Source organism: Amblyraja radiata, chromosome 13 (assembly GCF_010909765.2).
Source record: "Amblyraja radiata isolate CabotCenter1 chromosome 13, sAmbRad1.1.pri, whole genome shotgun sequence".
NCBI classification, from domain to species: Eukaryota; Metazoa; Chordata; class Chondrichthyes; order Rajiformes; family Rajidae; genus Amblyraja; species Amblyraja radiata.
Window position 1 is genome coordinate 58,595,035 of NC_045968.1, and position 24,786 is coordinate 58,619,820.

Here is a 24,786-nt window from a genome sequence, read left to right on the forward strand (position 1 = left end):
ATTTATATTTGTCCCTTGGCTCTAATTATTGTACTTGAGTCCGTTTGTTTGTATTTATGTATAGTATTATCTGATTTGATTGGATAGCATGCAAAATAAAGCTTTTCAATGTACCTCAGTACATGTGACAATAATATGCCTAAACCATCCATAGGCAGAGTGGATGCGAACTTTGCCGTATAACACCTCAGGGAAATATGTAGGGAGCACCAGGAACCATTAGACTTGGTCTTCATTGATGTCACTTTCAGAAGGAACAAATGGAACACCTTCACCAAATTCAGGTAGGTTCCATACAAGCTCATCCACATCTATCATTTGCCATGATACCAATCCATTGGCTTACAACAAAATCAATCTCATTGAAGACAAACAAGTTGTATCATCGTCTTCTCACCACATATCTCATCTCCAACAAATTTCCCATGAGTAGAAAAGGTCTCGACCTGAAACGTCACCCATTCCTTCTCTCCAGAGATACTGCCTGTCCCGCTGAGTTACTACAGTTTTTTATGTCTAAATTTCCCAAGGGAACGGATCTAATTTCAGAACTAATGGGGAATGCTACACCCTGGAACCAAAGTCACCAAAATCCCAGTAGTTGAGTTACAAGATGCATCTGTTGCAATGTCACGTGGTTGAACAAAGAGGCACAGCTCCATGGCTTCATTAATAACTTCGCTGAGGTATGGGAAGATAGGTTTTGCACTTGACATCTACTTGATCAAGGTTCTTTAATAATTTCTCTCCGCAGTATCATTCTTCCCTCTGGTAATAAAGGTTCATGATGAATCCTGGGAAAACATGGACCATTTCCCAGATCTTGCAAGATAACCCTTGGCAAAAGGTTTATTGATGATAAAATACACAATCATGTCCAATGTGCCAACATGGCCACCAACAAGAGTGGAAAACGGCAAGTAAAGTTGAAGTCCTGAAACCAAATTCTTCTGAGATCAGGACTACCTACAACAGGCATTTCAAAACACTGGAAAAATACTCTCAATCTTTCAAATTCACTGGAACACTTCCTCCTCGATAACCATCAGTACGGGAGCACCTCAAGGCTGCATGCACAGCCTCCTGCTGTACTCACTCTATATTCACGACTGTGTAGCCGGACACAATGCAAACTCCATGTTCACATTTGCCAATGACACCATCGTTGTTGGACGAATCACAGATGACAATGAGTCAGAGTATAGAAGTGAGATCGATCGATCGACTAACCAAATAGTGCCAGAACAGCAACCTTCCTCTCAACGTCAGTAAGACTAAGGAACTGATTGTGGACTTTGGTGGAGAAACGGCGAGTATCTACAAACCTGTTTTCATCGACAGGACGGTGGTGGAGAGAGTTAAAAGCTTCAAATTCCTGGGTGTGCATATCTGTGAAGATGTGTCCTGGACCCAGCACAATGATGCAATCATAACGAAAGTCCATCAATGCTACTTCCTCAATGCTCGACTACATACTTGGCCAATTCCCAATCAAACGCCTGCCATTCATTGGACATTGTTTATGCCCCAGCCCCCTGGCCAATCTCCGGCCACCCACCTGTCCTGCACCTAGCTAGACCTCCGCTGAACATTGTGGCCCACATCTGCCCAAACACCAGCACACATTGGCCTTCACATCTGGGCAATCTCCTGTTATATATATTGATCTGTTAATGATTAATATCCCTGGAATCTCAATGTCATATAACATGTATTTTGTGATGTGTTAACACTCATTAACACCCGCCCCCTCCTGTATGCACCTATCATTTGCCAGCTCTCTCTCTTCCAGCTTTCTTCCCTTTTACTACAACCAGTAGGCTGATAGGTCCCAACCCAAAACGTGACCTGCCGATGTTCTCTAGAGATGCTGCCTGACCCGCTGAGTTACTCCAGCACTGTCTTTTTCTTTTTTTATAAACCAGCATTGTCTGCTAATTTTACAAATGTTTTTCAAATATGTCAGAAAATTGCCTGATGCAGATGAATATGTAACGACCAACCCATCTGCTGCCGTGACACTTCAGAATTTAATGAAGGACTTTAACCCAGTCATTTGACAGTTTGCACAAATGTTGCCATGATTCAGCATTCTCATTCGGAAGCTTTATTTTGGTTAAGTATATAGCGAGATATAGCGCGGAAACAGGCCCTTCGGCCCACCTAGTCCGCACCGACCAGCGATCCCCGCACATTAACACCATCCTACACACACTAGGGACAATTTTACCCTGGTTCGCCCTGTTTCGACGAATGCAATCAAACACAATCAAATAAGATTAAATAGAAGAAGTTGTCCTACAACTTTAGGCTGTGCACACTGTACGCATGAAGAAGAAGATTGAATTGGTACATAATAATAATAATAATAATAATAATAATAATAATAATAATAATAATAATAATAATAATAATATCTTTTATTGTCATTGTACGTCAGTGCAACGAGATTTAGTATGCAGCTCCAACCGATGAGAAAGAAAAGTAAAATAAATAAATAAGCTGTGTGTCGTGACCATCCGAGGGAGACAGTCCAGGGGGGTGTGGGGGGCACTCAGCAGGGCCGGTTCAGAGCCGCTATAGCTCTTGGAATAAAGCTGTTTCTGAGTCTGGAGGTTCGGGCGTAGAAGGCCTTGTAACGTCTGCCGGAGGGAAGTAGTTCGAACAGACCATTACAGGGGTGTGATGAGTCTTTATGGATGCTGACGGCCTTCCTGAGGCACCGTGTGTGGTAGATGCCCTCCAAGGCTGGTAGCTGTGTCCCAATGATCCTCTGCGCTCTGTGGACGACGCGCTGAAGAGCTCTCCTCTCCGCCTCCGTGCAGCTGAGATACCACACAGAGATGCCATACGTTAGTATGCTCTCTGTGGTGCAGCGGTAGAACGTTGTCAGCAGCTGTTGGGGCAGACCAGTCTTTTTTAATGTCCTCAGGAAGAACAGTCGTTGCTGTGCCTTCTTGACCAGCGCAGCGGTGTTGGTGGACCATGTGAGGTCTTCTGAAATGTGAGTGCCCAGAAACTTAAAGCTGGACACTCTCTCCACACTTTCCCCGTAAATGGAGATTGGGGCGTATTCTCCATTATGGGACCTCCTGAAGTCAATAATCAGCTCCTTGGTCTTGGAGGTGTTTAGTGACAAGTTGTTACGTGTGCACCAGTCCGCCAGGTTCTGCACCTCCGCCCTGTATTTTGTTTCATCACCGTTGGTGATCAGCCCAATCACTGTTGTGTCGTCTGCAAACTTCACGATGGTGTTGGTGTCGAATGCAGGAACACAGTGGAGGGCAGGTGCGGGCCCAGTCTCACTGCCTGTGGTCGCTCCGTCAGAAAGTTCAGGATCCAATCGCATATCGGCGAGCTGAGGCCTAGCTGGTGGAGTTTGGTGGTGAGCTTGGTGGGGATGACCGTATTGAATGCAGAGCTATAGTCTATGAAGAGCATCCTCACGTACATGCCCTGTCTGTCCAGGTGAGTCAGGACAGTGTGAAGAGCCAGAGAGATGGCATCCTCTGTTGATCTATTTGCCCTGTATGCAAATTGATGAGAGTCCAGTGAGGCAGGGATGCTGGATTTGATATGGGAGAGGACCAGCCTTTCGAAGCACTTCATTGGGATTGGAGTTAGGGCAACCGGGCGGTAGTCGTTCAGGTTGGTGACTTTGGACTTTTTCGGCACCGGTACTATGGTGGCTGTTTTCAGGCACTTGGGGACCGTTGCCAGAGATAGAGATAGATTGAAGATTCTCGTGAATACTAATTATGAATGGTAATCTCATAAGGGTCAAGGTTTATATGGCACGTGCACAGATCCAGGAGAACTCCCTTTCAAATGTAGGTGAGAGGTGATGTTAATGTTCAAGCCTGAGTATTTTGCAAGAGATGAGCTATCAATTACAGAGCTTCCAGGCAACTTGCTAGTTTGAAGAAATCGTTCACACCAGTGACTTATCATGGGGCTGCAGTAACATCAGAACAGGTAGGACTTGAAAGATTGGTTGCATAAATAAATGGAGGCGCTATTTCAGCACACCAAATATCTACCAAGTACAGCCATAAGCAATGAAAAGTTATAAGGAAGTCTTTAGGTTTAAAATAAGCAGTAAGTGTTCATTCCAGTTTCTTTCAACTGCATTTTAAAAGCGGAAATTATAGCATTTTAGGCAATTTTACACACGGGATCCTCATTTCAGCTCTGGTTCTATTTGTTGTTACAAATAAGGAGAACTGCATTTTCATAAAATACATTTTGCAGCAATTCTGACATTTTCAGAGTTTGATTTCAGCTAAAAAAATCGAATAGAAGCCATTTGCACTGGTCATTGGCCACTGGCCACATACCAAATAGGTACGGGGATCATTAGACGGTGTGGACTCAGTGGGTCGAAGGGCCTGCCTCTGCTCTGTGTCTCAAAAAAAATGTAAAATTAAACATTGATTCAGATTTGTTAGTGTAATGAACAGACACTTTATATAGTAACCATGCCTCTGCACCATAGATTAATCACTTTTCCAATGCAGGGTAACTGTTGGAAGTAGTAACAAGAGGAGTCGAATATAAGAGCAAAGAGGTCCTTCTGCAGTTGTACAGAGCCCTAGTGAGACCACACCTGGAGTATTGTGTGCCAGGGCTGCCAACATTGGGTGAGAGTTGGGAGTGAGAAATTGCGAGAGACCAAGCCCGGAACCTTTGCATTTTGCAGCTTGAAATTGTGCAATATTGTAGCGAGTCTTTTAACTTACACTTGAATGCAATATATATGCTTTAAATTGGATTTGAGCGTTTGAACTGGCCTCAACTACCTTCTGTGGCAGAGAATTCCATAGATTCACCACTCTCTGTGTAAAAAATGTTTTTCTCATCTCGGTCCTAAAAGACTTCCCCCTTATCCTTAAACTGTGACACCTTGTTCTGGACTTCCCCAACATCGGGAACAATCTTCCCGCATCTAGCCTGTCCAACCCCTTAAGAATTTTGTAAGTTTCTATAAGACCCCCCCTCAATCTTCTAAATTCTAGCGAGTACAAGCCGAGTCTATCCAGTCTTTCTTCATATGAAAGTCCTGCCATCCCAGGAATCAGTCTGGTGAACCTTCTCTGTACTCACTCTATGGCAAGAATGTCTTTCCTCAGATTAGGAGACCAAACCTGTACGCAATACACCAGGTGTGGTCTCACCAAGACCCTATAAAATTGCAATAGAACCTCCCTGCTCTTATACTCAAATCCTTTTGCTATGGATGCTAACATACCATTCGCTTTCTTCACTGCCTGCTGCACCTGCGTGCCTACTTTCAATGACTGGTGTACCATGACACCCAGGTCTCGTTGTATCTCCCCTTTTCCTAATCAGCCACCTTTCAGATAATAGTCTACTTTCCTGTTTTTGCCACCAAAGTGGATAACCTCACATTTATCCACATTATACTGCATCTGCCATGCATTTGCCCACTCACCCAGCTTATCCAAGTCACCTTGCAGCCTCCTAGCATCCTCCTCACAGCTAACACTGCCCACCAGCTTCGTGTCATCCGCAAACTTGGAGATGTTGCATTCAATTCCCTCATCCAGATCATTAATATATATTATAAATAGCTGGGGTCCCAGCACTGAGCCTTGCGGTACCCCACTAGTCACTGCCTGCCATTGCGAAAAGGACCCGTTTACTCCTACTCTTTGCTTCCTGTCTGCCAGCCAGTTCTCTATCCACATCAATACTGAACCCCCAATACCATGTGCTTTAAGTTTGTATACTAATCTCTTATGTGGGACCTTGTCGAAAGCCTTCTGAAAGTCACGATATAACACATCCACTGGTTCTCCCTTATCCACTCTACTAGTTACATCCTCGAAAAATTCGATAAGATTCGTCAGACATGATTTACCTTTCATAAATCCATGCTGACTTTGTCCAATGAATTCACCAATTTCCAAATGTGCTGCTATCCCATCTTTAATAACTGACTCTAGCATTTTCCCCACTACCGATGTTAGACTAACTGGTCTGTAATTCCCCGTTTTCTCTCTCCCTCCCTTTTTAAAAAGTGGGGTTACATTAGCTACCCTCCAATCCTCAGGAACTACTTTAGAATCTACAGAGTTTTGAAAAATTATCACTAATGCATCCACTATTTCTGGGGCTACTTCCTTAAGTACTCTGGGATGCAACTTATCTGGCCCTGTGGATTTATCGGCCTTTAATCCATTCAATTTACCTAACACCACTTCCCGGCTAACCTGGATTTCACTCCGTTCCTCCATCTCATTTGACCCCCGGTCCCCTGCTATTTCCGGCAGATTATTTATGTCTTCCTTAGTGAAGACAGAACCAAAGTAGTTATTCAATTGGTCTGCCATGTCCTTGTTACCCTCAAAGTTACCTTTCTTTAAGTTCAGGACCCTTGTTTCTGGATTAACAATGTCACTCTCAATCCTAATGAAGAACTCAACCATATTATGGTCACTCTTGCCCAAGGGGCCACGCACAACAAGACTGCTAACTAACCCTTCCTCATTACTCAATACCCAGTCTAGAATAGCCTGCTCTCTCGTTGGTTCCTCTACATGTTGGTTTAGAAAACTATCCCGCATACATTCCAAGAAATCCTCTTCCTCAGCACCCCTGCCAATTTGATTCACCCAATCTATATGTAGATTGAAGTCACCCATTATAACTGTTTTACCTTTGTTGCACGCATTTCTAATTTCCTGTTTGATGCCATCCCCAACTCCACTACTACTGTTAGGTGGCTGGTACACCACTCCCACTAGCGTGTTCTGCCCCTTAGTGTTTCGCAGCTCTACCCATATCGATTCCACATCCCCCAAGCTAATGTCCTTCCTTTCAATTGCGTTAATCTCCTCTCTAACCAGCAACGCTACCCCACCTCCTTTTCCTTTCTGTCTATCCCTCCTGAATATTGAATATCCCTGGATGTTCAGCTCCCAGCCTTGGTCACCCTGGAGCCATGTCTCCGTGATCCCAACTATATCATATTCATTAATAACTATCTGCACATTCAACTCGTTCACCTTATTATGAATGCTCCTTGCATTGAGACACAAAGCCTTCAGGCTTGTTTTTACAACACTCTTACCCCTTATACAATTATGTTGAAAAGTGGCCCTTTTTGATTTTTGCCCTGGATTTGTCTGCCTGCCACTTTTACTTTTCACCTTGCTTCCTGCTGCCTCTACCCTCATTTTACACCCCTCTGACTCTCTGCTCATGCACCCATCCCCCTGCCACATTAGTTTAAATCCTCCCCGACAGCACTAGCAAACACTCCACCAAGGACATTGGTTCCATTCCAGCCCAGGTGCAGACCGTCCTGTTTGTATTGGTCCCACCTCCCCCAGAACTGGTTCCAATGCCCTAGAAATAGGTATGTTGCAAAGCCTACCTGAAGCGTCGCTGAAAATCTGTCGCTGCGGGTGTGCGCGATTTTGGCGCCGTTTAGAGGGGGCGGGTTTAAAACGCGATTTTCTCTAGGCTGTTCAAATCGAAGATGTTCAGCCTAGTTAATTATTAACGAAAAATCGCTGAAAGACCCCGTCGCAAAAGATATTTTTAGTTTTAAAGGCTTCGTATAATAGTTATAGTAGTTTAAAAATCAATCTCTAAACCCGCGACCACCAGCAACCGCAGGGCCTCATAAAGCAAATAATAGAAGGTAAGCTGTATATTTTTACATTAAAAAGGGCTTCTAAAGATCCCTTTATACAAAGTTTAATATTGCGAGAGCTCATTTTGGGCCCATTATATCCCGCAGTATTTTTCTCGGCATTTGGGGCACAAATCTACCGCAATGTGAACGTTCTAAACCAGCGCGTTCACAGGAACCCACTGGAAAGCTGATTTAAATGGGCATTTATTTACAGCAATTGAACACTAAATTCCTTCCATTTGGTCTATAAATTAATGTAAATGAGATTTAAAAATCATGTTTTATTGTGAATTTTTTGTGAATATTATTTGGACATTTAGGCTATTTAAAAATGTTAATCATTTATTAAGAAATGGATAGATGTTTAGATCTAGTAATTGAAGTCTGAAATTAGCTACAATTAGGTAACTAACTAATTATATGCTTTAATTTCAGGTCATCCGAGTAAGATTATTTTATATTTGTTTCCGAATGCTTCAATCTATGATAACTGAAAATTTCATTCAGTTCTCTTAATTTTTAAGAACGTTATGGGCTTTTGACTGTTCACGATCACAGCTTTTTTGTTATGTCCATAGAAAATCAATAGGGAACAAGATGCTCATTTCCCAGTATGAAAATGGCCATAACTTTTTAAATACTTGAGATATGAAAGTGAATTAGGTGTCAAATTAAACTTATTTTTATGCTTTATCTGATGGGATAAATTGCAGACTTGATTTTTCAAATCTCAAAATTTTATAACATTGCTACTAGAAATTTGAATCCCCCCTTGCACAATTTTTCAAGCCACTCATTCATCTGCAATATCCTCCTATTTCTACTCTGATTAGCATGTGGCACTGGTAGTAATCAGAGATTATTACCTTTGAGGTCCTACTTTTAAGTTTATCTCCTAGCTCCCTAAATTCACCTTGTAGGACCTCATCCCGTTTTTTACCTATATCGTTGGTGCCAATGTGCACCACAACAACTGGCCGTTCACCCTCCCTCTCCAGAATGTTCTGCAGCCGTTCAGTGACATCCCTGACCCTTGCACCAGGGAGGCAACATACCATCCTGGAGTCTCGTTTGCGGCCGCAGAAACGCCTATCTATTCCCCTGACAATTGAATCCCCTATTACTATTGCCATTCCACTCTTTTTTCTCCCCTCCTGTGCCGCAGAGCCACCCTTGGTGCCATGAACTTGGCTGCTGCTGCCTTCCCCTGATGAGCCATCTCCCCCAACAGTATCCAAAATAGTATTTCTGTTTAGGTGGGAGATGACCACAGGGGACTCCTGCACTACCTGCCTACTGCTACGCTCGCTAATGGCCACCCGTTCCCTTTCTGTCCACTTAACCTTTACCTGCGATGTGACCAACTCACTGTACGTGCTATTCACGACTTTCTCAGCATCGTGGATGCTCCAGTATGAATCCAACCGCAGCTCCAATCATTCAATGCGGTCAGCCAGGAGCAGCAGCTGTACACACTTCCTGCAAACGTAGTCACCAGGGACACCGATCATATCCCTGATCTCCCACATGTTGCAGGATGAGCAAACCATGGGGCCGATCTCAACTGACATGGCTTACCCCCAAATTAAATCAACTCACACTATAAAAATCTTAATCCTTTAAACTGCACCTGTACTAAAAGGCACTGTACCCTTAACTCACTGTACCCTTAACTCACTGTACCCTTAACTCAGTTTACCCTTAACTCACTGAACCCTTAACCAGAAAGCAGAAATGCAAACCCGGGTTTGCTCCCAATCAGCTGCTTCGTCTGGTCCGCTTCCACCAATCAGCGGCTTCCACCAGACCACTTCCTTGGAAGTGTGATGGAACATTGCAGATTGGGTACTCCTCCTCTTGCTCCAACGGCTCCCGAGCCTCTGTGGAACAAAGCCCCGCGCTCGATTTTTAAACTCACCGCCTGGAAATGCTAGAGGCAGGAAACATGTTCCCGATGTTGGGGCAGTCCAGAACCAGGGGCCACAGTTTAAGAATAAGCGATAAGCCATTTAGACCGGAGACGAGGAAACACATTTTCTCACAGAGAGTGGTGAGTCTGTGGAATTTTCTGCCTCAGAGGGCGTTGGAGGCAGGTTCTCTGGATGCTTTCAAGGGAGAGCTAGATAGGGCTCTTAAAAATAGCGGAGTCAGGGGATATGGGGAGAAGGCAGGAATGGGGTACTGATTAGGGATGATCAGCCATGATCACATTGAATGGCGGTGCTGGCTCGAAGGGCGGAATGGCCTACTCCTGCACCTATTGTCTATTGTCTATTGTCTACTGTCTATGGTTCAAGATAGGTTAAGGTTAGGCTAATCAGATTCAAGAAATTACATGAATAACAAACCAGGAAGTAAGTATCGCTACATTTTATTTAGCATTTCAGACATTTACGGCAAAACATAATAAAAATGGGACACTCACCATGGAAGCCATTAAATTATTTTTTAAGGAAAGCATAGCATTTTAAAAGATTAATTTGAAGGAATTAATATCCATATAATAACATAGTTATTTGAGATCATGTTCCATGTTGTGGAATCTCAGTTATACCTCAATGAACAGGGCGGCACGGGGGTGTAGCGGTAGAGCTACTGCCTTACAGCGCTAGAGATCAGGGTTCGATCCCGACTACAGGTGCTGTCTGTCCGGAGTTTGTACCTTCTCCCTGTGGGTTTTCTCTGAGATCTTCATTTTCCTCCCACATTCCAAAGAGGTACAGGTTTGCAGGTTAATTGGCTTGGTATAAATGTAAAATTGTCCCTAGTGTGTGTAGGGTAGTGTTAATGTGCGGGGATCGCTAGTCGATGTGGTGGGCCGAAGGGCCTGTTTCCCGGCTGTATCTCTAAACTACACTATGCGGCTTAAAATGTTCTATATTCTTTCAGTCAGAATTGCGGAGTAGCCTTGATGACATGAACGGAGTAGCTTCTATGACATGAATAAAGCTTAAAGCCTGCGCTCATTGCAAATCATTGATTTTATGTTGTGAAAGGTTGCAGCAGAGCCCCTGCACAGGAGGAAAGTGTCAACAAAAGTAACGTCTCGGTTTGTCTACATATGCAGAAACCAAAAGTTAGTGGAAGCACAGGCTGCTCCCTGGTAACAAGTGGGTCCCATTTGTACAGATGTCAATAAGTCCATGTTATTAGTAAGTTGGGAAATATACAAAATTCACCTGAAATGCATTGTACAGAGTATTGTAATGAATGGTAACAAAAGTACACGACTGATAGGAAAGAACAATTAATAAAACTGGAGAGAGTGAAGAAATTAGTTCTGCCTTTCATTGAAATATGTACATCAGACTTTTGAATTGAATAATATAGGAGTTTAATCATATGTAGGGGTATTCAGAAGTTGGGCATTCTTAATGCGGAAGCAGTTGTTCACAGTAATGATGATCATAGTTTTGAGCCATTGCATCAAAATTAGCGATCACAATTTGACACAAGCTGCAATGTTCTTAGGTTCACATGCAGCTGATTTTAATAAATACTAGACGACCCGTCGACCCGTTGGGTCCCCGTCATGTAAGTTATTGGGGCAAATCCGGACTTGGATAAGGACATGGATATTTTAAAAGACAGATTTGCTGGCTGCAAGGGAAAACCCCCCCCCCAATCCACAGAAAGAATCAATTTCAAGTTTCAAACCCATCTGGCCTGTGGACTTGGACATCACACAACGGTGTGAACAGGAAAGGCTGAGACGGAGATAACGAGATTCTCTTGGATACACAAAGGAAGGAACCAAGCCTCAGCAGACGCTGGTAAACAGGCCAGCAGAAGCACAATCACCATCGGGGATGATAACGATCAGGCTGAGGGATCATGACATCAGCAAACCCCTTATCATCGGAAGCCTATTGTTCATGCCAGATCGAAACTGGGAAACATCAAAAGAACCCCTTCTATCCAGAGGACCACCTGGGGGTTTCAAAGGAAGCTCAGGTATAAAAGCCGAAGTCAAGCCAGAACTCTTTCTCTCTTCCTGCTCTTCCTGCTCTGCTGGACAGCTCGTGGGCCTGCATCGACTTAGCTGTGAGTATCCTGGTGACCTGGTGAAGTTCCCGAAATAGGAGTTTGAGGGGAGAAAGGTAAAGGGGGAGTATGCTTGCAAGTAAAATTGTGTTAAAGTAAGTTTCACGACGTGCCCGATAGTTTTCCATCCATAGTCTTAGTTTAAATCATAAGTTTAGCCACGTATTGTGTAGTGTTGGTGAGATTCGATTTCTCATTGTTTAATAAAGCCTGTAAATTTTAGACTTGCTTTGAGTCCATCTTGGTTTCTGTTTTCTCTCATCGGCACACTCTGGTCAATTCAACCTTTTTATCATATTCCACCATAATTCCGAGGTCTAGAACCTAGGGGAATCCTTTTTGTGGAGTAAAGGGAAACGCAAAACCCCTACAGAATGGCGACCGCGGCAGGACCTCGGTGGTTTGGGATATGTGATTTGCCAGAGGGGGTGAGATAACGTAGCAAGATGGAGGAGAGAATCTCCTCTTATCTGTTTAAAAAGATCAATCTCACCAAACAATGGGTGATAGCACTGTTGAGAGCAGAGCAGCCTGCAGCAGCTGCAGCTCAATGGACGGAAAGCAAAGCGTATAATAATGGGCAGGAAAAGGCAGTTTGGCTAGCGTGCCTATCACAGCAGGTAGCAAAAATGCAGAGACAGGTAGATAGACTGGAAGAGCAACTGAGAGAAGCTAGGGCCAGCGCTGAAGAAAGCGCTAGAGAAGGGGAAGGGCTATCTGAGGAATGCAGTAAAGCCAGGCAGTGTATCTTGCAGGCGAGGGAGTCCCACAGAAATGCCCAGGAATTCCTCCAATGCCAGGTGGTAGAGGCAAAGGAGAGGGAACGGAACGCCCAGGAACTCCTGGCTCAGAGTACACAGAAGTGCAGGGAGCTGGAGGGAAAGTTCCAGGATATACAAGCAGCATACAGGGTGGCCCGTAGCGAGCTAGGCGATAGTGATCACGGGCCTTGCCAGGCAAGGATAGCGCAGCTGGAGGAGACTCTGTCCAAGACTAGGGGACGGGTTCACCTGGTAGGACCAGGGGGGTCCCCCGGGGGCAGAGGGCTTCCCTCAGCAGATGATTCCCCAGGGGCAAAGGGGAATAGACCGCCTCCTGAGGCGCCGGGGATAGGTCCGGGTCGGCAGGTGGGGTTCGGGTTGTCCGGGGAGGGACAGGCCCAAGGAGGGGCGGGAGAGCACCCTCAGTTAGCGGCTTCCGCGCCATGTGTAGCACACCACGAGGTGGTGGGGTTACCGATCATAGTGGGAGAGCCGGGTGTAAAGGGGCAACAGCCCCGAGTAGGGCAGATGTGCCCGGTACGGCAAAGGAAATATGGTCCCCCGGTAGGGCAGGCAGATAGGGGGCCCATAGAGAGTGATATCATCATTCCCCATGGGGCACATGTGCTGAGGGGATGGTGGCTCACGTTCCCAAGGTTAACCAGAGCGGGAGACCCGTCATTGCATTTTATGGAGGTGCAGCAGGCAGCCGACATAAACGATTGCGATGAGGTAGAACGGGTAAAGCTGCTACTGATGACCCTAGATTCATACCTATGCAAGGCGGTGACCTCCAGGGAAGGGGGAAGACCTGAAACATGGGTAGCGGCACAGACAGCGGTTCTGGAGGCCATGGGGTTGAATCAGGGTAGTCCTTTCACCAGGGTGGGGGAGACGAAGCAGCAGGTAGATGAGTCCCCGGACATGTTCGCAGACAGGCTGTGGGCAGTATATGAGGGAGCGTGTGGGATGCCTTTAGATAGGCAGAATTTAGATGAGAGAACAGCTCACTGGCTGAAGACTCTGGTGGCGAATTGCCTCCCGCGAGTTAGGGCAAGGGCCGAGCACTGGTTCGACCCAGCTGACCCAAACCTTAACGAGGCGGAGGTGATCAGGAAGCTCACCCTTGCATACCGCAATGGAGAGAGAAGTGAGGAGAAGCCCTTTAAGGGCAAGGTGCACGAAATAGTACCGGCACCCCCCAAAAGGAGGCAGTGGAAACAGGAAGGCAGCCAGACCTCTTCCGAGATGAGGCTGGTGTGCTATGGGTGTGGGAAGTCCGGGCACTACAAGAGGGAGTGCAGAATCCCAAGTAGAGCAGTGGGGGATAGGACCCCGGTAACGGCCAACCCAGCCCCGGAGGTAACAATAGATGTAAGAGATCTAATTACCTATTTGCAGTCCAAGGCGGGAGGGTCCGGACAGGTAGCCATGGCAACAGGCCAGGGTGCGCCCGTATCTGCACCCCCGGCACCTTTATGACTGCCAGCGAAACAGCCCACATTCCTATGCCCGTTAGAGTGTGGCCCATGTGGGAGACCCTGGGTCAAGATGGAGGTCCAGGATGTGGTCGGGAGTTACCTGCTGGACGCAGGTGCTTCCAGTACTATTGTCCACATGGACAATCCCCGTACATCCCCTCTATCTAGTGGGGTACCCTATAGTCTTGTCGATTTTACGGGAAACGAGAAGACGGGGTTTTTCTCTGTTCCCTTGTCCATTCAATTAGGAGCACTCCAGGCGCAGTGGAAATGCGTCCTGATGAGTTGGGAGCAGGAGGGAAAGGGGATACTTGGCGCCGACTTTATAGTGGCCCACCAGGTCCTGGTGGACCTGAGGACCACTGTTTGTGGGGCATAGCAGGAGAAGGGGCTGAGAGAGAGAAGGAGTTAATGGTCATCGAGAGGGCATCAGAGAGAGGGGCTCTGTGTCGTGAAGCCCAGAGAGGGGTACGATCTAGAGGTCCTAGTGAGGCAGACCCCGACAGAGTATCGAGGCCATGTTAAGCGAAATTTGGCCGCATTCGCTACTCACAAGCACGACCGTGGAAGGGTCACAGGAACAGAGGTCAGGATAGACGGGGATCCCATGTATCGACCGCAGAAACAGTATAGTTTTCCCCGAGAAGCGGAGGCTGACTTAGAAGTCGCCCTGAGTTCACTGGTTAAGCAAGGCGTTTTGAGGCCCATAGCCACCCACGTGAACTTACAGCTCTGGCCTGTACGGAAGCCAGACAATTCCTGGAGGGCCACGGTAGATTATAGTGTCCTGAATAAGAATATTCCGGCTTGCGCACCAACTGTGGCAGCTGTAGCAGACCTATTAGCGGAAATTCCAGCGTCTGCATCTGTATTTACGGTGCTAGACATCTCGAACGGTTTCTGGTCTATCCCAGTCAGGAAGGAAGACCAGTACAAATTTGCTTTCACATTCAAGGGGCAGCAGTACACGTGGAACTGTCTTCCCCAAGGGTTCCACAATAGCCCCAGCATTTTCCACCAATGTATGGCGGAATGTTTAAAGGAATTTAGTGAGCCCCACAAAATCGTCCAGTATGTGGACGATATTTTTTTTAATATATTTTTTTATTAAAGGTAATCAATTACAATGCTTCAAACAACTTTATATCAAATTAATTCAATTTGCATTAAGTAAAACACTAGTAATACTTATCTACTATTTTTTTAGAAATAATGATAGAGAAAGAATAGAACAGTTATAAATCATTAAGAGAGTGATTAAATAATAATTTGATTATATATAAGAAAGAAGAGAGAAACGAAAAAAAAAAAAAAAAAAAAAAAAAAAAAAAAAATTTGAGTAACCACAATATGTATTATTAATAACACTACTACAAGTGATAGTATCAATAAAGACATATATGTTAATTCCAATATAAAAATGAATTATTCTCACCAAATCCCGCAGGGTGCACGCCGAGCTGTGTTGCCAAGAACAGCTACTTCTCTAAATACTGTATATATGGAGACCATATCTGTTCAAAAGAATTATACTTGTCCAATAGGACAAATCTAATTCTTTCCAGATGTAACGTCTCCATCTATGTATGTGGACGATATTTTGCTATTCACGGACACCAGTGAGGAACATGAGTCCCTAGTAAACGAACTGCTGGAGCTGCTCTGTAAGAGCGGTTTAAAAATAAATCCCAAGAAGGCACAGATAGGGTTACAAGAGGTAAGGTTCTTGGGACTGACCCTTAGGGCCGGAGAAAGGGGTATCGATACAGCAAGAAGGCAGGCAGTGCAGGAACTCCCAATCCCAATGGACGTGGGGGGGGTAAGATCATTTCTGGGAGTCACAGGCTACTGCCGAGACTTTATAGAGGATTATGCCGCGACCGCAACACCTCTGCAACGGCTGCTACGCAAAGGGGTAGAGTGGGAGTGGGATGAGCAGTGCGAGTCAGCATTCGTCCATTTGAAGCGGGACCTGCAAAAGGCCCCAGCTCTGGGAGCCATTGACTACAGGGAGGAATTTTTCCTGGAGGTAGCCGCAAGCAGCGATGGCCTGAGCGCAGTGCTCCTCCAGGAACGGCACGGCAAGTTAAGGCCAGTGGTGTATTCCTCCAGAGTCCTCACAGAGGTAGAAAGGTCCTATTCAAACTGTGAGCGGCACCTGCTAGCCACATACTGGGCAGTGAAGAAGGTACAGGTCTTCATAAGAATGTCCCCCATAACCCTCCTGACCCACCATACCCCAACCCAGATACTGCTGGACGGTCGGATTAAGGATGGGACCGTTAGCAGTGCGAGGATCACTCGCTGGACCCTTCTCCTTTCCCAAATGGCCTTACGGGTTGAGAGGCTATGTGAGCCCAAGCTCGCAGCCAATTTGGTGTATCCAGGGGAGCCACACCATTGCTCGGTGGAAGGGGTATGGGAGGTGGACTTTGGGCTTAGAGCAGGGTTACATCCCACGGGTAGGGAAATATACGTGGACGGGTCCAGTTTCGTGTCCGTGGGCATACGGCTCACGGGCTGTGGGATCTGGGACACCGTGACAGAGATAGCCCTAGCTCTTAAACTCCCACATACGTTAAGCGCCCAGCAGGCCGAGCTGGCGGCGGTAATGTACGTGGTGACCCATCCCGAGCGTTTCTCCACTCCATACACCATATGTTCAGACAGCATGTTCACATGCAATTCCTGCACGGAATATCTGGCCATCTGGTCCCGCCGAGGGTACACCTCATCGGACGGGAAGCCCCTGACCACTAAACCCCTATTAGAGAGGATTGTAGCAGCCGTAGGGAAGGGCGGGGATAGATATATCCATAAGGTGAAGGCCCATTCCAAAACGGAGCCACGGGGCGAGGGAAATCAGAGGGCGGATCGCTTGGCTAGGGAAGGAGCCAGGAGTGGGAAAGCATGGGACCCCTATGAGGAAGGACAGGTAGCTGCAGCCAGGGAGCAGCCTCGAGAAAAGGAGAGTGCGGGAGTGGTTTTGGCCCCGGACCTGACCACGGTCCAGGCACAAGACCCCATTTTAAAGGCTGCCTCAGCAGCCATTTGCAGGCAGGAGAAAATAGAGGGACCGTATGGGGGTAAAGACATGTCAGTGAAGGAAGGCATGTTATTCAAGGGAGATAAGTGGGTAGTGCCTTCCCTGTACAGAAGGGAATTTTTAAAACTAGCCCATGAGGGTCCAGGGGCAGGTCACCCTGGGCCAGAGACCACATGGCAGCGAGTAGAGATGGCAGGATGGTGGCCAGGGCTCAGGGAAGACGTTCGCGACTTTTGTGCAAGCTGTCTGGTTTGCGCAGCAAACAACCCAGACCCCCAGAAAAGGAAGGTTTCTATGGGACACATCAGGAGGGTGGAGGGGCCATGGCAGTCGATTCAAATCGACTACATCGGACCCCTTCCAACTGCTCAAGGGGGTTACAAGTACTGCTTAGTCCTTGTGGATGTGTTCTCAAAATGGGTAGAGGCCTTCCCTTGCAGAGCAGCCACCGCTATGGGTACGGCAAAAATCCTGGTTAGGGAGGTGTTCACCAGGTGGGGACTCCCACAGTTCGTGGAGTCAGATCAGGGGAGCCATTTCACGGGACAGGTCATGCAGTCCACCCTTAGAAAACTGGGCATCAAGGCCAAGTGGCATGTGGCCTACCACCCCCAGTCCTCGGGTCCGGTAGAGCGGTTGAACCGGACAATAAAGGAAAGGATAAGGAAGGAAACAGGGGACTCACCCAACCGGTGGGAGGAGGTTTTACCCCTGGTCCTTATGGGGATTCGGGCCAGCCAGTCCAGGAGTACGGGGTACTCTCCCCATGAGCTTATGACAGGCCGGGTCATGAGAACGCCTATGCACGTTATGGTCCCAGCCCTAACAGAGGGACAGCTCAGGGAAGTGAACCGGGACAAGTTTGCCAAGAAGCTATTTTAACAACTTAGGCAGGTTCACTGGCAGGCAGCCAGAAACATGGGGGCCCAGCACCAAAGAAACAAGCTACTGCTGGAGCCTCACAGGCATTGCGAGTGGGCAGTGGGAGACCAGGTAATGGTCAGGAGATATGCTAGGGGAGGGGTGTTTGAACCCTTGTATGCGGGCCCATACAACATAGTGTACAAAGCCAGTCCCATGGTGTATGCCATTCAGCTTCCCCGTAGAGTCAAATGGTTCCACATCAACCAGTGTAAATTGTTTGACCCCACAAGGGCAGGGAAAAGTAAGAAAGGGGTACATGTCAGAGAACAGGATCAGGAACAGACCCGGGTTGATGTGGAAACCGTAGGGGAGCCAGGCGAGTCCACAGGTAGTCAGCCTGAAGTAGCCGGCTGTGTTCCAGGGCGAGGACTGGAAGCAGCGGAGAAGGAGGCTGACTCCAGCCCTCCGCAGGCAGGTACCGGAGATTGCCTAAGAGAGGCAGAACTAGCAGAAGCAGAGGAGATGGAGGTATCACCTCTGGTGTGGGAACCCCCGGTCAGACGTAGGAGTGACGGAGTCACTAAACCCCCAGTAAGGTGGTCCCCATCCCTAATTAAACCTAGGGCTGGGGCCGGCCACAGGAGGGCCGGGAAGGAGAGTGGCCGAAACAGGGCACTACGGAGTGCGGCTGGAGGGAGCCCAGTCTCCACAGGGAACGTAGGGGTAACTCAAAACCCCGTAGTGCACAGGGAGGTGAGGGGCAGTCAGGCCCCTCGACAGGAGGAGTTCTGGCCTGCACGGGTGGGCCCAACAGAGGGATGGCCCCAGCGTGACGGGGACCAGTTATGAGTTGGCCACCCGGAGACGGGTGGCGTTGTATATAGCATTGGTTTGTGTGTAAGTAGATGTAGTTAGCGTAATTAGATATAGGGTTTTGTATAGCTCAATAGTTTTTGTACATAAGTTGTAATCCCTGCATTTTCAGGGAATGGTCGTGAGGGTACTGTATGGTTTGTGGGATTGATGTAAAGTAAAAGGTGTATAGTGTAAGTTAATGTGCTTCGAGGGCCTAGTTTAGCGATTAAGGGGGCTTTCGGGGTACATAATTTCACCTTCTCACCAGGAGTGTTTACAGCTCTTGAGGCTGGAGGATTGCCCACTAACTTTGTCAATCGACACGGTCCGTGCAAGCCTGGATGTATCGTAGGGGCATGTAAGTTATTGGGGCAAATCCGGACTTGGATAAGGACATGGATATTTTAAAAGACAGATTTGCTGGCTGCAAGGGAACCCCCCCCCCCCCCCCCCAATCCACAGAAAGAATCAATTTCAAGTTTCAAACCCATCTGGCCTGTGGACTTGGACATCACACAACGGTGTGAACAGGAAAGGCTGAGACGGAGATAACGAGATTCTCTTGGATACACAAAGGAAGGAACCAAGCCTCAGCAGACGCTGGTAAACAGGCCAGCACAAGCACAATCACCATCGGGGATGATAACGATCAGGCTGAGGGATCATGACATCAGCAAACCCCTTATCATCGGAAGCCTATTGTTCATGCCAGATCGAAACTGGGAAACATCAAAAGAACCCCTTCTATCCAGAGGACCACCTGGGGGTTTCAAAGGAAGCTCAGGTATAAAAGCCGGTCAAGCCAGAACTCTTTCTCTCTTCCTGCTCTTCCTGCTCTGCTGGACAGCTCGTGGGCCTGCATCGACTTAGCTGTGAGTATCCTGGTGACCTGGTGAAGTTCCCGAAATAGGAGGTTGAGGGGAGAACGGTAAAGGGGGAGTATGCTTGCAAGTAAAATTGTGTTAAAGTAAGTTTCACGACGTGCTCGATAGTTTTCCGTCCATAGTCTTAGTTTAAAGCATAAGTTTAGCCACGAATTGTGTAGTGTTGGTGAGATTCGATTTCTCATTGTTTAATAAAGCCTGTAAATTTTAGACTTGCTTTGAGTCCATCTTGGTTTCTGTTTTCTCTCATCAGCACACTCTGGTCAATTCAACCTTTTTATCATATCCCACCATAATTCCGAGGTGGAGTAAAGGGAAACGCAAAACCCCTACAGTCACACGGAAGTATTACATCATAAAATGCGATCTGAAAATGGCGATCTCATCCTGTCAGCCGTGCCTGCGCAGTTGGGGGAGGGTTGCCGGGCCCGGTATCCGCGCGTGCGCAGTTGAAGGGTTGGCGGGGTCGGCGCCATTTTCACTTGTGACGCGGCCAACAGTTAATTAAAGTCGAAGGTACACAAAAATGCTGGAGAAACTCAGCGGGTGCAGCAGCATCTATGGAGCGAAGGAGATAGGTAACGTTTCGGGCCGAAGCCCTTCTTCAGACTGATAGGGGGTGGCGGGGAGGAGGAGGAGCCCGAGGGCTGGGGGATGGGAGGAGACAGCTCGCGGGCTAAGGAAGAGGAGGAGACAGCAGGGGCTAACAAAATTGGGAGAATTCAATGTTCATGCCCGCTGGATGCAGGCTCCCCAAGTGGAATATGAGGCGCTGTTCCTCCAATTTCCGGTGTTGCTCACTCTGGCAATGGAGGAGACCCAGGACAGAGAGGTCGGATTGGGAATGGGAGGGGGAGTTCAAGTGCTGAGCCACCGGGAGGTCAGGTAGGTTCTTGCGGACCGAGCGGAGGTGTTCGGCGAAACGATCGCCCAACCTCCGCTTAGTCTCACTGATGTAGATCAGCTGACATCTAGAGCAGCGGATGCAGTAGATGAGGTTGTAGGAGATACAGGTGAACCTCTGTCGCACCTGGAACTACTGCTTGGGTCCTTGAATGGTCGAGGGGGGAGGTAAAGGGACAGGTGTTGCATTTCTTGCGGTTGCAACGGAAAGTGCCCGGGGAGGGGGTGGTACAGGAGGGAAGGGAAGAATTGACAAGGGAGTTGCGGAGGGAGCGGTCTTTGCAAAAGGCAGACATGGGGGGAGATGGGAAGATGTGGCGAGTGGTGGGGTCACGTTGGAGGTGGCGAAAATGACGTAGGATTATTTGTTGTATGTGACGGCTGGTGGGGTGAAAGGTGCGGACTAGGGGGACTCTGCCCTTGTTGCGAGCGCGGGGATGGGGAGAGAGAGCAGTGTTGCGGGGTATGGAAGAGACCCTGGTGCGAGCCTCATCTATGGTGGAGGAGGGGAATCCCCGTTCCCTGAAGAATGAGGACATTTCAGATGTCCTGGTGTGGAACGACTCATCCTGGGAGCAGATGCGGCGTAGGCGGAGGAATTGGGAGTAAGGGATGGAGTCCTTACAGGAGGCAGGGTAGGAAGAAGTGTAGTCCAGATAGCCATGGAAGTTAGTGGGTTTGTAGTGGATGTCGGTCAGGAGTCTATCACCTGCGATGGAGATAGTGAGGTCAAGGAATGGTAGGGAAGTGTCGGAAATAGTCCAGGTGTATTTCAGTGCCGGATGGAAGTTGGTGGTGAAGTGGATAAAGTCAGTCAGTTGTGTGTGGGTGCAGGAGGTGGCCCCAAAGCAGTCGTCGATGTAACGGAGGTAGAGGTCGGGGATGGGGCCCTGGTACGTATTGAATAAGGATTGTTCGACGTACCCGACAAAGAGGCAGGCGTAGCTGGGGCCCATGCGTGTGCCCATAGCTACGCCTTGTGTTTGTAGGAAATGGGAGGAGTCAAACGTGAAGTTATTGAGTGTAAGGACCAGCTCTGCTAGGTGGAGGAGAGTGTCAGTGGCTGGGTATAGGTTGCTCCTCTGGTCGAGGAAGAACCGGAGGGCTTTGAGGCCATCCTGGTGGGAGATGGAGGTGTAGACTGACTGGAGGTCCATGGTGAAGATGAGGGGGTGAGGGCCTAGAGAATGGAATGCGCGGAGGCGGCGGAGAGTGTCTGAGGTGTCTTGAACATAGGTAGGAAGGGGTTTGACCAAGGGGGATAGTATGGAGTCAAGGTATGTGGAGATGAGTTCGGTGGGGCACGAACAGGCAGAGACAATGGGTCTACCGGGACAGTCAGGTTTGTGGATTTTGGGGAGAAGGTAAAAACGGGCCGTGTGGGGCTGGGGAACGATGAGGTTGGTGGCTCGGTCGGGCAAGGCGTGGGAGTTGATGAAGTCGGTGATGGTGCTACAGATGGTGGCCTGGTGCTCGTCAGTTAATTAAAGTCGATCCCCGTTGTGACACCATAAAACATTTCAGATTAAAATATTCACGACATATAAAATTAAATCTGCCATCTTTGATGCTTCTTTCCAACCAACAGCTAATGGTATAAATTAATATAAAAAATAATCTTTCTGACTTCCGGTTGGCGCCACGATGTGAGTGGAATCGCGCCATTACAGCTCCGCAAAAAACTGAATTTAAAACGGGGGTAAAAGGGTCAAACAAACGCACTTACCACAGGAGATCGAATGCAAACGGCTCCGGCAGCGTTTAAAAGGTGCGTGACGTCATCAGACGCGCGATTTTAAGAAGAAATTATGACCCAGCGCTCCCCTCCCCCCACCACTGGAAAAAAAGCTACGAGAAGGGAAACTGGCCTCAGCTCGGGTGCTGCTGCTGCTGCTGCTTCTCAAGAAGATATCTCACAGAGGAAAGCTGAAATGGAGGAACTCAAGACTACCATTCTAGGTGAGATAAAGAAGCAGAGGAAGGAGTATATGGAGGAGATAAAAAGTTTAAAAGCGGATATGCTGGTGTCTCACGAGAAAAATAAAGAAGACTTAATAAAACAAGTTATAATGACGGTAAGAAATATGATGGATGAGTGGAAGGAAAAGGCTAATGCCGAGTTACAAACTCAAATTGAGGAGGTAAATGATATAGCTGCTGGGATGGAAAGAAAGCTGGATGGCAAGATAGATCCTACTATAATTTCGCTAGACCAACAAGGCGAAGCAATTAAAGAGCTAACTAAGATTGCTGAACTGAATACTAAGGAGACCGAAAAACTCCGTGCCGAGAACAAACGCCTCTTAGAATTATTACGCAAAACAAACGAGAAATGTATTGATCTGGAGGGACGCCAACGCCGTAAAAATTTGCGTATAGTTGGTCTGAGCGAAGGTCGTGAGGGGAATCAAGATCCTCGAAAATTTGTTGCAAAACTTTTAAAGGATATTCTGAATTTGGATCATGAACCCCTGTTGAGCCGTGCACATAGGGCTCTAAGACGGGCTCCTGGGATAGGTTCATCGCCCAGACAAATGATTGTAAAAGTGGCCTTTGATCATGTCTTCGAAGAAATGATGAAGATAATAATAAAAAAGAGAAACCTGAAATACGAGGGAGACAACATCAGTATTTTTAGAGACTACCCAGCAGAAGTGGCCAAGAAAAGAGCACTATTTAGAGAAACAAAAGGTATCCTGAGGAATTTACAGAATACTAAGGATCTGAGATATGGCTTGATGTACCCAGCAATACTGAGAGTAACTTATGATGACAAGGAATATCGTTTCGTTAAGTATACTGAAGCATTGGAATTCGCCCGAGGCATACAGCAGAAGCCAGAAGATGAAGAGAGAGAAGACGTGGAGGAAGAACCCGAGGGAGAAGGAGAGAACTGAACTTTTATCATCGACCTGTGGTTATGAAATACTCACTTAGAAGGAAGTGGAATAATGGACATTTAGTTGTAGTTCTGTATTAATTATTAGAAAATAATATTTAATTATTCCATGATAATAGTATTACATATTATAGTATTAAATATAATTGATATTAGTAATTAGCAAATAGTAATATGAATAATAGAAATAATTACTAAGTACTAAGTATATAAAGTTAGTACCCCACCCCAATATATATAGCATTTGAGATAGGAGCTGGTATAATTAACATCTTTTTTTTTAATTAAAAAAACGGAAGTCTTTAGATTAATGGCCACGTTAGTGTGGCTTTCACCTTCACATACTACACACTATATAAGTGTAGTTTCTTTTTTTTCTGAGCACCCTATTAACACCCTTTACTTTTTTTTTATTATTGATATTTCTTATTGTTTTTGTTTTTTATTGATCTTATATTATATATTATTTGAATGTAGATGTGAAGGATATTGTGTATATAGTTTAAGAAGACATAGATGCGGATTAAGGTGGATAGAAATTCTCATTGGATTGATGTCCGGGTGCAACGGGGAGCTGGGGGAGTCAAGAAAGCTACTCCAAAAAAAGCCGCCCTAATAGTAAAATGCATGATATAAAGGTGAAGACTGGGGGTGATGGAGTAACCTTCTGCAGTTGGAATGTAAAAGGAATTAATGAACCAATTAAAAGGGGAAAGGTGTTAGCTCAGTTGAACAGATTGAAGACAGATGTCATTTTCCTTCAAGAGACTCACCTTAAAAAAGATGCTCAACATAGATTAACAGCTAAATGGATTTCTAAGGTGTATCATTCTACATTTATACATAAATCTAGAGGAGTTGCAATAATTATTCGCAAAGGTATACCTTTCATACAAAGTTCTATTATAGAGGATAAAGAAGGCAGATATGTAATAATTACAGGGGAATTATATTCAAAAAAGGTAATTTTAATGAACATATATGCCCCTAATTTTGATAATCCACTATTTTTTAAGAAAATATTTAATAATATTCCTTTATCCACTCAACACAATTTAATAATTGGAGGTGATTTAAATTGTACTTTAGATAACTACTTAGATAGATCATCTGCAAAAAGGAAAGTTGCCTCGAAATCAAATAAATTCATAAATGCTTTTATCAATACATCTAATATTAAAGACATCTGGAGGTTAGATAATCCATCCGGACGAGAATATTCTTTTTTCTCGCCCGTACATGGAACCTATTCGAGGATAGATTATTTTTTAATAGATTCTAAATTACTTCCTTTTACGTATGACGCAAAATATCATAATATTATCATCTCGGATCATGCGCCATTAACATTTAAGATAAAATTAAAAGATATATCTAATAAAACTA

At 46.4% G+C, this 24,786-nt stretch overlaps 1 long non-coding RNA gene across 1 annotated transcript; it reads right to left on the reverse strand.

The window, feature by feature from the left end:
- Positions 1-5,029: 5,029 nt before the first annotated feature.
- LOC116980196 lies at positions 5,030-9,575 on the reverse strand. The gene is made up of 3 exons (XR_004413889.1): positions 9,406-9,575; positions 8,751-8,752; positions 5,030-5,040 (listed from the first exon to the last, which is right to left on the reverse strand). It is a non-coding gene; the product is annotated as an uncharacterized LOC116980196 (long non-coding RNA).
- Between the last annotated feature and the right edge of the window lie 15,211 nt (positions 9,576-24,786).